The sequence below is a fragment of the Canis lupus genome, chromosome 38 (genome assembly GCF_048164855.1).
Source record: "Canis lupus baileyi chromosome 38, mCanLup2.hap1, whole genome shotgun sequence".
Taxonomy (NCBI): Eukaryota; Metazoa; Chordata; class Mammalia; order Carnivora; family Canidae; genus Canis; species Canis lupus.
In genome coordinates, this window is record NC_132875.1 from 4,007,956 (window position 1) to 4,021,742 (window position 13,787).

Genomic DNA, 13,787 nt, shown 5'->3' on the forward strand with positions numbered 1-13,787 from the left:
TGCCAACACGGTTTTTATTAGAGATGGATAAACCAGAATGTCATGGTTCAGGTGGCGCAGCAGAAGGTGCTGAGTGACGACAGTTGTCCCCTCTGAGAGCTGGCTGGGTTTTCTGAATGCTGAGGAGGCAGAGAAGATCCAGGGAAGCAGGAAGGCACCGGGAGGAGCATGGGCTCTGGGACGACGGGCTCTGTCTGGGACAGCGAGGACACTGGGTCAGATTTGGGTCCAGTCATTAACTCGATGACTTAGGGAAAACTACTTCAATTTATACTTTCATTGAGTCACCGAAAATATTGCTACCAATGCTTACTTTGAAGAATTGTGAGATTGTGTCCTAGTAGACGGTCGGTCGGTGCAAACTGTTACTTATTTCTGTTCTATGATAAGTGCCCAAAAGGAGACTTAGAGCATGAACTCAGTCCCCGTCTCATGCTATTATGATGTTGGTTAGTGCTCTACATATTTTCTGAGCCATTTTATCAAATTTCCTTGAAATGGAGAACAAATCACAGCCCCCCCTCAAGTACATACCCCAAGTGGCATACCTCAGCAGTTGGTTCTTGTCATTAAATTATCCCAGATTTCACTGTTTTTGTACCTGAACTTAGATACTAGGTTGAAGATTCAATTATTAAGAAGGGCTCCAGGAGATGCCTGATTTTTTTCCCTTAAAAATGGCTAACCAGATTTCTTTGGACTGGTGCATTTATTCTGATTTCCATGATGGATTTAGCTTAAGTCATTCATTCATTCTGCAGATACGTATCAGGCCTTGGCTTTATGCACTGTTGGGTTTTGAGGATAGAGAGTGGACATGTGGAAGATAGAATGGGACATTTCGAAATGCATTTAGTAAGTGTTCCAGAAGGAGGGAATTGAGAAATGGGAAAGAGGCAACATTTGAAGAGAGAAAAGCTGAGCATTTGTCAGATCCGATGGCAGCTGTGATCATCAGATTGAGGAAAAATGACGATTCTCAATCACAAACCCAGATACAATGAAAGTGCTGAGGGTCCGAGAAACGGACTTGCCCGTCAGAGACAAGAGATCACTAATGAGAGTTCTTGAGACTGACAGCAGACTTCTTCCCGCATTGCCTTAGAGAAGACAAGAAAATAGTAAGCACTGAGTGAAATTAAACCCATGTGAACTGTAACTTCAGAATGAGGCTGAAATAAAAATTTGAGACAAAAGTTGCAAGTTTATCACTAACCCTTTCTGACAGTTTACCTCTAACATTCCTTTTTTGAAAAAGATTCCTGGGAGATGTATTTGGAGACGAAAATGGAATCCTGCAAAGCAGAAGTGAGATGCAAAAGGAATAATGAGTAAAGATACTTGCAGTCATGTAGATAAGCTTTAAACTCTGACTTTCTAAAGCAATAACAAAGATGGCTAATTTCAGAAGGAAGTAAAGCAAAGTGGCCGTATGCAAGCTGGGGGAGTTGACTAAAGATACTCAAGATATCAGATACGCCATTTAAAAAAAATATTTTATTTATTCATGAGCAACACAGAGAAAGGCAGAGACACAGGCAGATGGAGAAGCAGGCTCCCCGCTGAGCAGGAAGCCCGATGTGGGACTCGATCCCAGGAGCCTGGGGTCACGACCTGAGCCAAAGGCAGATGCTCAACCGCTGCGCCCCCCCCCCCCCCCGCCCCAAGCATCCCAAGAAAACCACTTTTAAACTCACGAGTCCAGGGAGAATTCATATTGGAATCTAGAAAATATTTGCAATTAAACCATGAAAATTCTACATGCGGATGAGTGAAGCTCCTCTGAGAACTACTAAAGGAGAGATTTATAGATGAGTAGATTAGAAAAAAGGCAAAATTAATGACTTCACTCTACTCAAGAAGTTAGAGGGAATATGGACAAATTCCAAGAAAGTAGAAGGAAAGAAAAGACAAAAGCAGAAGATAATAGGTGTACAGTGAAAACAAGTGAGAGTTGATTCTTTAAAAAGAAAAATAGGGGAACTTCTGGTGAGGTGAATATATGCAAAAGGAATAGACTGGTAAATAACAATGTAGGACCCAAAGGGGGAACATAAGTACAGAAGTAGAGATTTTAAAAATGGGAGCAAACTATGAAAAAGCTTACACTATTTTTGGTGGAATGTTTACAAGAAAAAAATGTTCTTTAGCAAAATGAACACAAGCAGAAACAGAAAACCTGAATACCTGAGAGCAATTGAAATCTGCATGAAGAACACCCTTCTTTTCCTCTGTGGGATTATTGAAGGGCAGGACAAAGAATCCTGGTAATTATGGGACTGTATATCTTGATTGTGGTAGCAGATACACAAATCTGTAGGTGTGATGAATTGTATAGGGCAAAATACACCAACACAAATAAGTACAAGTAAAACTGAGGAAAACTGGAAAAGGCTTATCAATGCCTGTATCCTGCTAGCATCGTTTTTGCAAGATGTTATCAGTGGAGGAAACTGGATAAAAGGTACATGGAATTCTCTCGATTTTCTACTCCTATAAACGAACCTACAATTCTTTCAATAAAAATTTCAATTAAAAAAGGGCACAACCATCCCTAGATGCCAGATAGGATTAGTGACGAATTCCTCCAAACATCAAAAAACAAACCTTAGCTCAATCCTAATACAAACCATTCCAGATTATTTGGAAAGGAGTGCTTTTTACAAAGATCGTTTCATGAAGGCAGCATAACATCTTTACCAGACAAGCACGGTCCTTTAAAGGAAAATCATAGGCTGAATTCACTTACCATAGAAAGATGTCATAACTGAATATAGCAATATATTAATAAAGCGAAGCATGACCAGATTGTATGTATACGAGGAACACGGGACAGCTCAGCACCAGAAGAGCTAATAATGTAATTCATTACATGGAGACAGAGCTTGAGCGAGGGGAGGGGCAGAGGGAGAGGGAGCGAATCATCCAGCAGATTCCCCACTGAGCGCAGGGCCCCATGTGGTGTTCGATCCCAGAACCCTGAGATCATGACCTGAGCCAAAACCAAGAGTCGGATGCTTAACCCACTGAACCACCCAGGCGCCCCTGTGAATCATTGTTAAAAAGGAGGAAAAGTAATAGGCTCCTCTTGGTAGATGCAGGAATATATTTAATAAAATTCAACACTCATGCAATAGTAGAAACATCTCAAGTAATCAGTAATAGGAACTCCCATATCCTGCAGCCAGCAAATACCCTTGGCATCACATTCAATGAAATATTGGGAGCGTTTTTTTAAAAGACAGGCACCAAGTGCATACATACATCTACTATCCCCATTTCTTTTCAGCCTTGTACTAGAAGTTTGGACCAGAGGTTAAAGCAAGACAGAGAAATAATAATGCTCTCAGGATCAGAGAGCAAGAAAGAAAATAGCTATTTGCAGATGACGTGGAGCTCTAAAGGGTCAACCAAAGAGACATACACATTAATTAAAAAGGAAAAAAAAATAGTCCATTGCATTCCTGTGCATGAAAAAGAAACAGCTAAGTGACCCTTAACAGGAGACTAGGTGGTTATGCCCCAACAGTCTGTAGAGCAATTTAAAACTAAAGACCTAGAGATACTTGGGTCAATAGGGATAAATCTAAAAATACATAATATTGAATAAAGACAGACTTCAGAAAGATGTATGCAGCTTGGTTCCACTCATAGTTTAGGAATACCTTCGTATGTGCAAAGAGCAAAAGTCCCATCAAATTCAGGACACTGGTTGCTCTTGACGCCTGGCTACGGGAGAGCCACGGGGGGATCGCACTGGTGCCTGGGATGCTCCTCCTAAGCTAGATTGTGTGCACGTCCGCACAGTTCGGGGTGGACAGTGTGTTGTGTCGGTCTCGCTCTTGGGAGTCCCTTGGGGTCAGGCAGGGAGAGGAGTAATTAGAGTCGTTATTTGTGTTTTGTTTCTTATTTTCTTTGCTTCTCAGTGGGCTCCTTTCCCATCTCCTCATCTGGAATTTCATCAGGCTGGTCAAGTTTTCTCATCTCTTTTTTTTTTTTTTTTTTTTTTTTTACTACTCATTACCTGGGGACCCGGGATCGAGTCCCACGTCGGGCTCCCGGTGCATGGAGCCTGCTTCTCCCTCTGCCTGTGTCTCTGCCCCTCTCTCTCTCACTCTCTCTCTGTGTGTGACTATCATAAATAAATAAAAATTTTTAAAAAAGAAACACACATTTTTGTTGTTAGTGATTCATAAATGGGTTTAAATCTGAATAGGGGTCCCAGGTGCAGCTTTAGGCAGAGGCCATGCATAGATTTCTTTCTTCTTTAGGCTAGGAAGTACCTCTATCCCGTTCTTTTCTATTTAACAACCAGGATGGTGCTGTATTCTCTGGGTTGTTGATTGCAAAAGGATTTCCATTTATAACTATCATTTACATTCTGTAGTTGAAAAGAAAGCATATTCACAAGCACACATTTTCTCATTTCTGAGATGTTTAGAAAGGAAAATGATTTTTTTTGTGGCCTATGAGTAAGAAGATGAAATGTTAAAATAAAAAATAAATAAATAAAAAGTAATCCCCCCAATCCTATCCCCTGAATTAGTTCTGAACCAGGCTGGATGCAGGGGGATTTGAAAAAAACAGATATGAGGGGTAAGAGGGAAGGGCTGGGAAGGAGGGAATATTTGATTTCAAGGCAGTACTTCTTTCTTTCTCCTGCTTACAACTGGAGGTTCAACTCATTCCAGAGAGATTTACAGAGAAGTGGAAGTTCTCTGTTATAAAGTGCTAAGGATAAGTCATTTTACCCTTGGCCGTCCATGACAATTCAGGCACACAAAGAGAATCAAACCTAGATTTTAAAGTTCAGAGTCGAAATGGATGGGGAAAAGAGCAAATAACCAGCTGGAGGTAGATCTAGCTGGCAGATTATTAGTAAAGGCCTGGATCAAAGATTTTATAGGAATAGGGTGATCATGACCAAGCTGTTCTCCTGAGTGCCCAGAAACTGAAGTGTCTATAGCAAAAAAACAAAAACCAAAAACAAGATGAAAACACTGGAGCTATTGAAAACACAATCGAGACATGGACAAAAGGATGATATTATGACAACCACCCATTACATCATATAATAATATAATGGTGTAAATAAATGACATTGCAATCATCCCAAGGTCTGTCCTGGCTTCTCCTTCAGCCAGTTGTTCCAAGTCTGCAGCAGCTGGAAGGCCACTTCTTTAGTTGAAGTCAAGTCGAAGTTGAAGCCAAGTCTCTGGGAATACAAGCAAGTAGGTCTTTCTTACCTGGTGCAGGTGGATGTAGGATGGGAAGGAGAAGCTGCTGACCGGGCTCCAATGCCCAGAAGCTTCCTGGAGCTCACAGTTTCCTCTGGCTGTCATTCCCAGAGTATAATGAGCACCGATCCTACAAGATCCAGACCTTTCCCTCATCTCTACAGGGGTGAGCTCCCCATGGAACAGCCACACACCAGAGCTTCTGCTCTTTCTTCCCTCACGGGGCACCGTTGAGCCCTGGACCTTTCACATCGAATCAATGGCACTGGCCCCAGAATGGGACTATTCTGATTGCCAGGAGTTTTAGAGTTGTCAAATACAAATCTCTTGCCCCTAGAGGAGCTGAAAGCGGCCGAATGGAGGGGCTGAGTTCCACTCAGATCAATGATATTTCCGAATTGTCCAGCAATCCAAATTTCGAACAACCAAATTGGTATCAGTGATTTATTCAAAAATAATTGTGGGACAACCGGCTAGTAATCGAAAGAAGTTAGACTCTTACTTCATTGCTCTAGTAGGCCAAATTCGAAATGTGCCCCAGGATCTTTGCTCAGAGTTACCCTCATGTTTATCTTTATGGCACAGTTGACCATAACAGGGAGATTATCCCAGATTTTTGACATGGGCCCAGTGTAATCACATGAGCCTTTAAAAGCAGGAGAGAAATAGCAGAGCTCAAGTCAGAGATTTGAAGATACAGTAGATGCTACCCTGTGGCCTTTCGAGAAACAAATCACCATATTGTGGAAAGGCTGTGTGACTAGAGAGGATGGGTGTCCTCTAGAAGCTGAAGCTGGGTGCCCAGCTGGCAGACAACAAGGAAACAGGGACCTCAGATCTACCGGGCAAGGAGCTGGAATCCTGCCTGGCCAATACCTTGATTTTAGCTCAGTGAGTCTCTGAGCAGAGAATCTAATCAAGCTGTGCTGGACTTCTGACCTACACAATCGAGAGATAATACATTTGTATTGTTTTAAACTGCTAAGTTTGGGGATCCCTGGGTGACTCAGTGGTTTAGAGCCTGCCTTCAGCCCAGGGCGTGATCCTGGAGACCCGGGATCGAGTCCCACATCAGGCACCCTACATGGAGCCTGCTTCTCCCTCTGCCTGTGTCTCTGCCTCTCTCTCTGTGTCTCTCATAAATAAAATCTTTAAAAAAATAAATAAAGTGCTAAGTTTGTGACAGTTTGTTATGGCATGCAAACAACTCCTTACATCAAAATAAGTTCCAGATGGATCAATGAGGAATGAATCCAATTACAAAAGAACTAAAACTTCCTCTACAATAGATTATCATAAATAAAACTAAAACAAAATACAAACAACAAATGGGGAAAAAGTATTTGGAACACATATTGAGAGTCATTGGGGTAATTAAGCTCATACCTAAGGAATGTACATAAATCGATGGTAAATTCTAAAGATGCTTAATCTCACCCATAATAAAATGAGCTCGAAACTACATGTGTTATCTTTTCACTGATCCTATTAGCAAACATCAGAAAGTTTTGTTTGGATGTGAAAGAAGAGGAGAACAGGCATTTTTTAAATAAAGATTTTATTTATGTATTTGAGAGAAAGAGCTCTAGCGAGAGCATGAAGACAGGGTGGAGTGGCAAGGGGGAGACACAAGCAGATTCCCCGCCAAGCAGGAAGCTTGATGCAGGGCTCGATCCCAGCACCCCGGGATCATGACCTGAGTTGAAGGCAGATGCTTAACCGACTGAGCCACCCAGGCACCCCAGAAGAGGCATTTTTATTTAATATTATTTGCGATGTAAATCATGAACTCCTTTGAAGAGCAATTTGACAGTATCTGTCAAAATTTGAAATGCACATTTTGTTAGCAGCTCTACTTTTCCAAATTTATCCTCAAGATACAACTCATAAATATGTACAGAGATATTTACACGGGGCTATCGTCACTGCCCTAAAACCGTTACTGCTGAATGTGCTGCAGAACTTTAAACTGCTTGGATTTTAGAAAGATAAGTCTGTGCACACAACACAGTATTTTTTGTAACAACTCTAGTGGGAGTTGGGATAACAACCTGTAATCAAACCCAGTAATATGTCAGCAAAAAGATATATGAATTCACATTAAGTGGTATAAAGGCTATAAATAGCCTCACATTTGCTCAGCTGTAGTTTAGCCGCCAAATGACTGTGCCAAAAATTTGAAAAGACTTTCAGTTATTTAAGCTGTTTGGGCTTTGGAATTGCAGACAAGGGATTTTAGACAAGAACACTCATTGCAGCTTTAAAAAAAGAATTTTTTTTTTTTTTATCCTGCAACAGCAGAAGAGTAGAAAGACTTAAACAGCTTTACCCAGCCACAGGGTACTGGATAAAGAATGATGTCATAGCCATAAAAATGTAAGAACAATATTTAAAGCCATAAAAATATTAAAAGGAATTAAGTACAAAGAATATAAGCAGGTATAGATGGATTATTTATTTATTTATTTATTTATTTATTTATTTATTTATGAGACACACACAGAGAGGCAGAGACACAGGCAGAGGGAGAAGCAGGCTCCCTGCAGGGAGCATGATGTGGGACTCGATTCCGGGACCCTGGGATCATGACCTGAGCCAAGGACAGATGTTCAATCACTGAGCCACCCAGATACCCCATGGGTTGATAAGTGAATAAAAATAAGGTGCTGTGAAGTGTGTATATTTTGCTTCCAGTTGTGTTACACACACACACATACACACACACACACACACACAGAATCTCGAGGCATGGGAAGAAACTAAGGTTTTATGGTAGTGACTGGTTGTTCCGGGAAGCTGAACAAGACCCGGGCTTTCCTCTGCATTTCTCTTGCATTGAATTTGTAGTTTATATATTTTATTTTCAATTGCCAGCACGTATTACTCAAAAAGGAAAAAACAAATCTCTAGGACATTAAACGTGTAGCTCAGATTTCGCTGCCTCCAGGCGTCCTATGTTGACCTTGCCACCTCCTCTGATGGGGGATATTTGGGAAGATGGTCCTGAAAAAGCAGAGAAAAAGTGATGGTGGGGGCGGAGGTGGGAAATGGATTGAAGTATTTTCCAGAACTCCAGGGTGGACTGCAGGCAGCTGGGGTGTGTCCCCTCGTCCACACCATGGAATCATATACCCCGTTATATTACATACGATTCCTTACCAAGAGCCAGATTTCTTTCTGCTTCAGCCTGTAATCGAAGACATCAAGTCAAATGGAGAGTCTTCTCGAAGGCGGCTGCAGTTAGGGGTGTGGTGGCAATGGAGGGAACGCAGAGGAGATGCCCGGTGGGAACGGGAACTCAAGGATGTCCTTACCTTTCAAACAGAGCAAAAGACTGACCGGAATAACGATGCCAAATGCCAGCTGGTGGGTGGGGAGCTCGGGGACTGGCCAGGGCATGGGGGGCCGTGGGGTGCCGCGTGGGGGGCTGCCCTAGGGCAGCAGGGGTCGCCCTCCCGCCCAACCTGGGCCCAGGTGCATGGGAGCGCAGGGCCCGGGGTCAGCTGCGGGCAGGAACCAGCCCTGGGGAGCCGCTCTCAAGGCTCCCGGGGCGCATCTGGGTTCCCGGCCTGCAGGTGCGGCGCCGAGCAGGTGCGAGTGGCATCCAGGTGTGGTGGGCAGGAGCGGCCACCCTCCCCGACCCCAGAGGGCCCCCCGCTCCGGAGGTCAGGTTGTGGTTTCCTGTGGGTGACATGTTCTGCTTCTCTCCCAACTGGACCTAATTGTCCAGTGGGATGGGAACTGGTGGTGGGGTATCTGTTACTTGGGTGACTAACCGATCGGAGGGAAGAACCATCACCTTTTTATTTTATTTTATTTTATTTTATTTTATTTTATTTTATTTTATTTTATTTTATTTTATTTTATTTATTCATGAGAGACACAGAGAGAGAGGCAGAGACACAGGCAGAGGGAGAAGCAGGCTCCACGCAGGCAGCCCGACGTGGGACTCGATCCCGGAGTCTCCAGGATCACATCCTGGGCTGAAGGCCGTGCTAAACCACTGAGCCACCCGGGCTGCCCGAACCATCACCTTTTGAACGTGGAGAGGATCAGAGACTCCCAGAACGCCAGTGCCTCAGCAGCTGGCTCTGCTTCTGGATGCTTCCCTTAGCTGCCTTTCCAGTGCAGAGGCCTGGAGAGAAAGGCCTTTAGACCTTAACCAGTACATTCCGTTACTTTGGGGCTCGGGGCTCGTAGTTTCTGCTGGTGCTCGGTATAAAGGGTTCAGTAAAAATCCCCCTGCGTGGATGGAATTTACTGACACTATTACCCCGAGCAGCTCTTTAGTGCTCGACAGCACCTTGACCATGCCCAGCGAAGGCCCCCCAGGTCCCCCACAAGCCCGGTGACAACAGTGCCTTCCCCCCCAGCAGCCCCCACACCATGCGCAGAAGCTCAGAGAGGGCCTCATTATCAAACTGGGTTGAGCCAATAACTCTAGCTACCCAGGTCCCGGGCACGGCTCTACGTGTGTGATGTTTGTTTTTTCTTGTGATTTTAATGCCGTGGGGCCAGGCGCCATCAGGACCCTCCCTTTACACATGAGGCAAGGAGTAACTCGCCCAGGGCCCGGAGCTGTAAGCAATAGAGTCGGGGTTCAAAGCCAGCCAGTGGAGTTCCAGACGGTGCGCTCCTAACTACAACCCTGCATCCTCTGTCGTGACAGCGTGGTACATGCAGCCTCTCCGTGCATGTGCGTGTGTGCACCTGTGCATTAACCGTGAAACAAAGGGTTGGATTCTGGGCTCACAGAGCTGCTGAAGGGTGTGTTTCACAGCGTGTGTTGGAGCTTATTGAAACATTTGTCACCATGTGGGAGGGAGACGGGGAAGATGTATTTAGTAAGTCCTGGCTAGTGCCTTTTATTTATTTATTTAAAAAAATTTTTTAAAGATTTTATTTATTTATTTATGATAGACAGAGAGAGAGAGAGACAGAGAGAGAGAGAGAGAGAGAGGCAGAGACACAGGCAGAGGGAGAAGCAGGCTCCTTGCAGGGAGCCGGACGTGGGACTTGATCCTGGGACTCCAGGATCACGCCCTGGGCCGAAGGCAGGTGCCAAACCACTGAGCCACTCAGGGATCCCCTGGCTAATATCTTTTAAATACATGGGCCTGCTTGCACCCCCCGGACGCCTGAATCCTTGGGCCCCCACTTTTCCTCGTGTCTCTTTCCCGGTCCCTTGTTTGTATTTCCTTCAGCAAGATATCGCTGCTGTATCTGGAGGGCAGGTGGGCCGCTGAGCCTGATGATGCTGGCACCCCACCCCCCTTGGCTGTCTTCTTTCTAAAAGAACAGGGCTTTGTCCGTATTCCAGGGGAGGTGACGAAGGTACAGAGAGGATGCAAGTTACCTAAGGTCGCACGGTGGGAGGTGAGGCATAAAGGACCCCCCACTCACCGTCCCTCCTGGTTCGTGCCCTGAGTGACATGCACATAGGGCTTCCAGATGAACTTTATTTCTGGCAAAATGGGACCGGGGCTAAAAGTAGATCTTCCTAGTGCCATGTGAGTGGAGATCAGCGTGCATGGACGAGGCCTTTGGCCTTCGCTCTGGCGCACAGCCTGCCTTCGTACGCGGGTGGGAAAGAGAAGGACGGCGGCTGACCGTGGCCGAAGAGCACACCTGCTCGGCCCCTTTGCTTAGTCTCACCTGCAAGTCACCCCTCCTTCCACCGGGAGGGCCCGTGGAGGTGGCCGGAGGTCTGGCGACTTCTGAGCAATGCCATGGAGACACATGACTGAGCAATACCATGGAGACACATGTCATGGAGCCTTTGGAAACTTTGGGTGTACACATGTGAGACAAAAGAGTGGAAAAGAGCATAATGTATTATTAGGGAAATAGTTGTGACCTCACAGGCACTCTGCATGAGTTTCCTGGCTCACACTTCAAGAACCATCGTTCTAGCACCAGCTGCCGCTTCTTGGTGTTCTCTCGGTTCACCAGACACACTTTTGCTCCCAGAAAGTTCTGGAAGGGGTCAGAACAGTGGGTGGGTCAGAACCCAGCTAGGCTGTGGCTTCCCGCTTCCTTCTTTTTCACCTAATAGTGATTGATGTGTTGGAGACTCTGAATTTTAGTTCTGAGATTCCCTCGCCCAGGGGCTTTGTGTTAGTTCTAAAAATAAGATGGGGAAACACAGCCCTCTCAGCTCTTCTGAGCTCTCCTTGAAATAGGACTCATTACTCTTTTGGGGGGGAAGTTCTGGGTCGATATTTATAAAATGCTTAGAACAGTATCTGGCATACAGCAGCTACTGCTGTATTAGTGTTTATTAAAATAATTAAATAATAAATAGATAATGAGCTGCCAAGGGCTGTGATGTTGAGTCTAAGGCTATTTACCTGACCTTCCCCAGGGGACATTATGAGCTTCTTACTTAACCACATAGGGAACTCGATGGGAGTTGTGCTCTAAGGGATAGCTGACTTCTCTCTGTCCTGCTGACTAGGGCAAGAAAGGCAATAGGCCCCTTTTATTTGGGGCATAGGCCAAACACGGGCTCCCTCACATACATTGGCATTTTCTGGCCCTTGCCGAAATGAATAAAATTAAGATAAAAAAATTAAGATGAAAATAATTTGTTATTGAAAATAATCATTATAAGGTTACATATGATAGCTATAATTATATAATGTTGCTATGCATAATCCTATCACATATAATTCCGTAACGTGATCATTATCCTAATTATTAAAAATTAAAATGAAGATTTAAGGGAAGTTAAAATTAAGATGACAAGAAATAAATATGTTTTTAAGATAAATTACCCATAATTAAAACAAACCACCTCAAATTACACCAGATATAAAACAGCAGAGCAATTCTGCTGTGGGTAGCGGTAGCAACCACTGAAGATCAAGCCATGCCTTTGGATGAAATAAAATAAGTAAAAGCCAACATAAATCCAAGTTAAGGTTGCTTTTCCCTCTAGCAAGGCATTAATACTGAGACAGTTGGGAGCTTCCTGGAGGAACGCGACCCTCTGCCCACGTCAAGTCTCTGTCCATGGGCTGCAGGTGATCAGGACGTTTCATTGTATCTGCATTTCCTTCTGGAAGCCATGTCATTGATTAAAAACGCTTTGTTCTTGTAAATTGCTAAGACATTTGTAAACTGAGGCAGACCCAAGTTTTGCTGGATTGTGATCTCTATTAAGTTAACTATTTATTTTTCCTTTCCTTAGCTTTAGGGCAGCCGGGAGTGCCTGAGGAAGGTCACCCAAGTCCCACCGGGGGTGGGGGGTTGCAGGGTGTCAGCCTCTTCTTTGTCCTCTGCTTGCCTTCTGCTGGGGGGACCCAGGCTGGGTCTGAGCCTCTTGGTGTGAGGCTCCTCTGGGGCTGGAAGGTTCCTACCTCAAGATACAGGTGATGGATGTCCCACCTCCAGGAACATTGCCCTTCCCGCAGCCGTTTCTTAGCTAAAGGCACAGGACAGCTGCCGATGTTTTCATACTAGAAGTTTCTGGGGGGAGTAGAGGCTTCTTTTATATTCCCACCTCTTTTCATGTAGTGGACACACAGCACCTGGTTGTTAAACCAGAGTTCCATTTTCTTTTCTTTTCTTTTTTTTTTTTCTTTTTTTAAGATTTTATTTATTCATGAGAAAGAGAGAGAGATGCAGAGACACAGGCAGAGGGAGAAGCAGGCTCCATGCAGGGAGCCTGATGTAGGATTTGATCCCAGGACCCCAGGATCACGCCCTGAGCCCAAGGCAGATGCTCCATCCTGAGCTACCCAGGCGCCCCAAGAAAGCAGATCTTGATGTAAATTTTAAGAGTTTTATGGGTTTTTCACTTTGACTCCGTCCTACCAACTCCAGGGAGCGCTGCCGGACAGTCCTGTTTAGCCTGTCGGGCTTTCCTGAGGCTGTTCCCGGCCTAGGACAAGGCCTGCTGCCCCCCTGGGCTGCGGGGCTCTGGGGGTGGGAACACCAACGGAGAAACTACTTCCCAAGCGTGTTCTGTGCTATGTGACTCTGCTGCAAGATGCTGTTGGTAACAAAAGGGAGGAAGCAGGAAAGAAGGGAAGGAGAGGGAAGGGGGGGAGAGGGAGGGGGTGGGAGGAAGACAGCAAGTAAGAAAAGGGGACCGTTTCCAGAGGAATCTGCTTATAGTGGAACGTCCCAAGGCCTTTGTTGTGTGGATACCGAGTTACCACAGGCCTTCGCCCAATGCGTGTAAGCACAGGTGCTTGAGCACTGGGGGTTATCCTGTGTGTTGGCAGAGTGAATTTAAATAAAAGTTAAAAAAAAAAAAATAGACACAGATTGCCTCTTTTGAGAGCATCCGGTGGCAAGTAGGACCAGTGGACCCGCTTTGGGAACGGGTGTCCATCCTTAAACAGAAACCACAAGGTCGAAGGCTCCTCTGTGTGTTGGCTGGTGCTGGAATTCGTCTCCTTCCTGACGATGCCTGGATACAAAGACTGGAAAGAAGCCTGCTACCATCGCCACCGCGTCGCCTCTCACTGGGGGCCTGTGTCTATGCCTTGCAGCCCCTGCAACACCTTCCGTACTTCCTAAAGATCTACGCTTAGCATACAG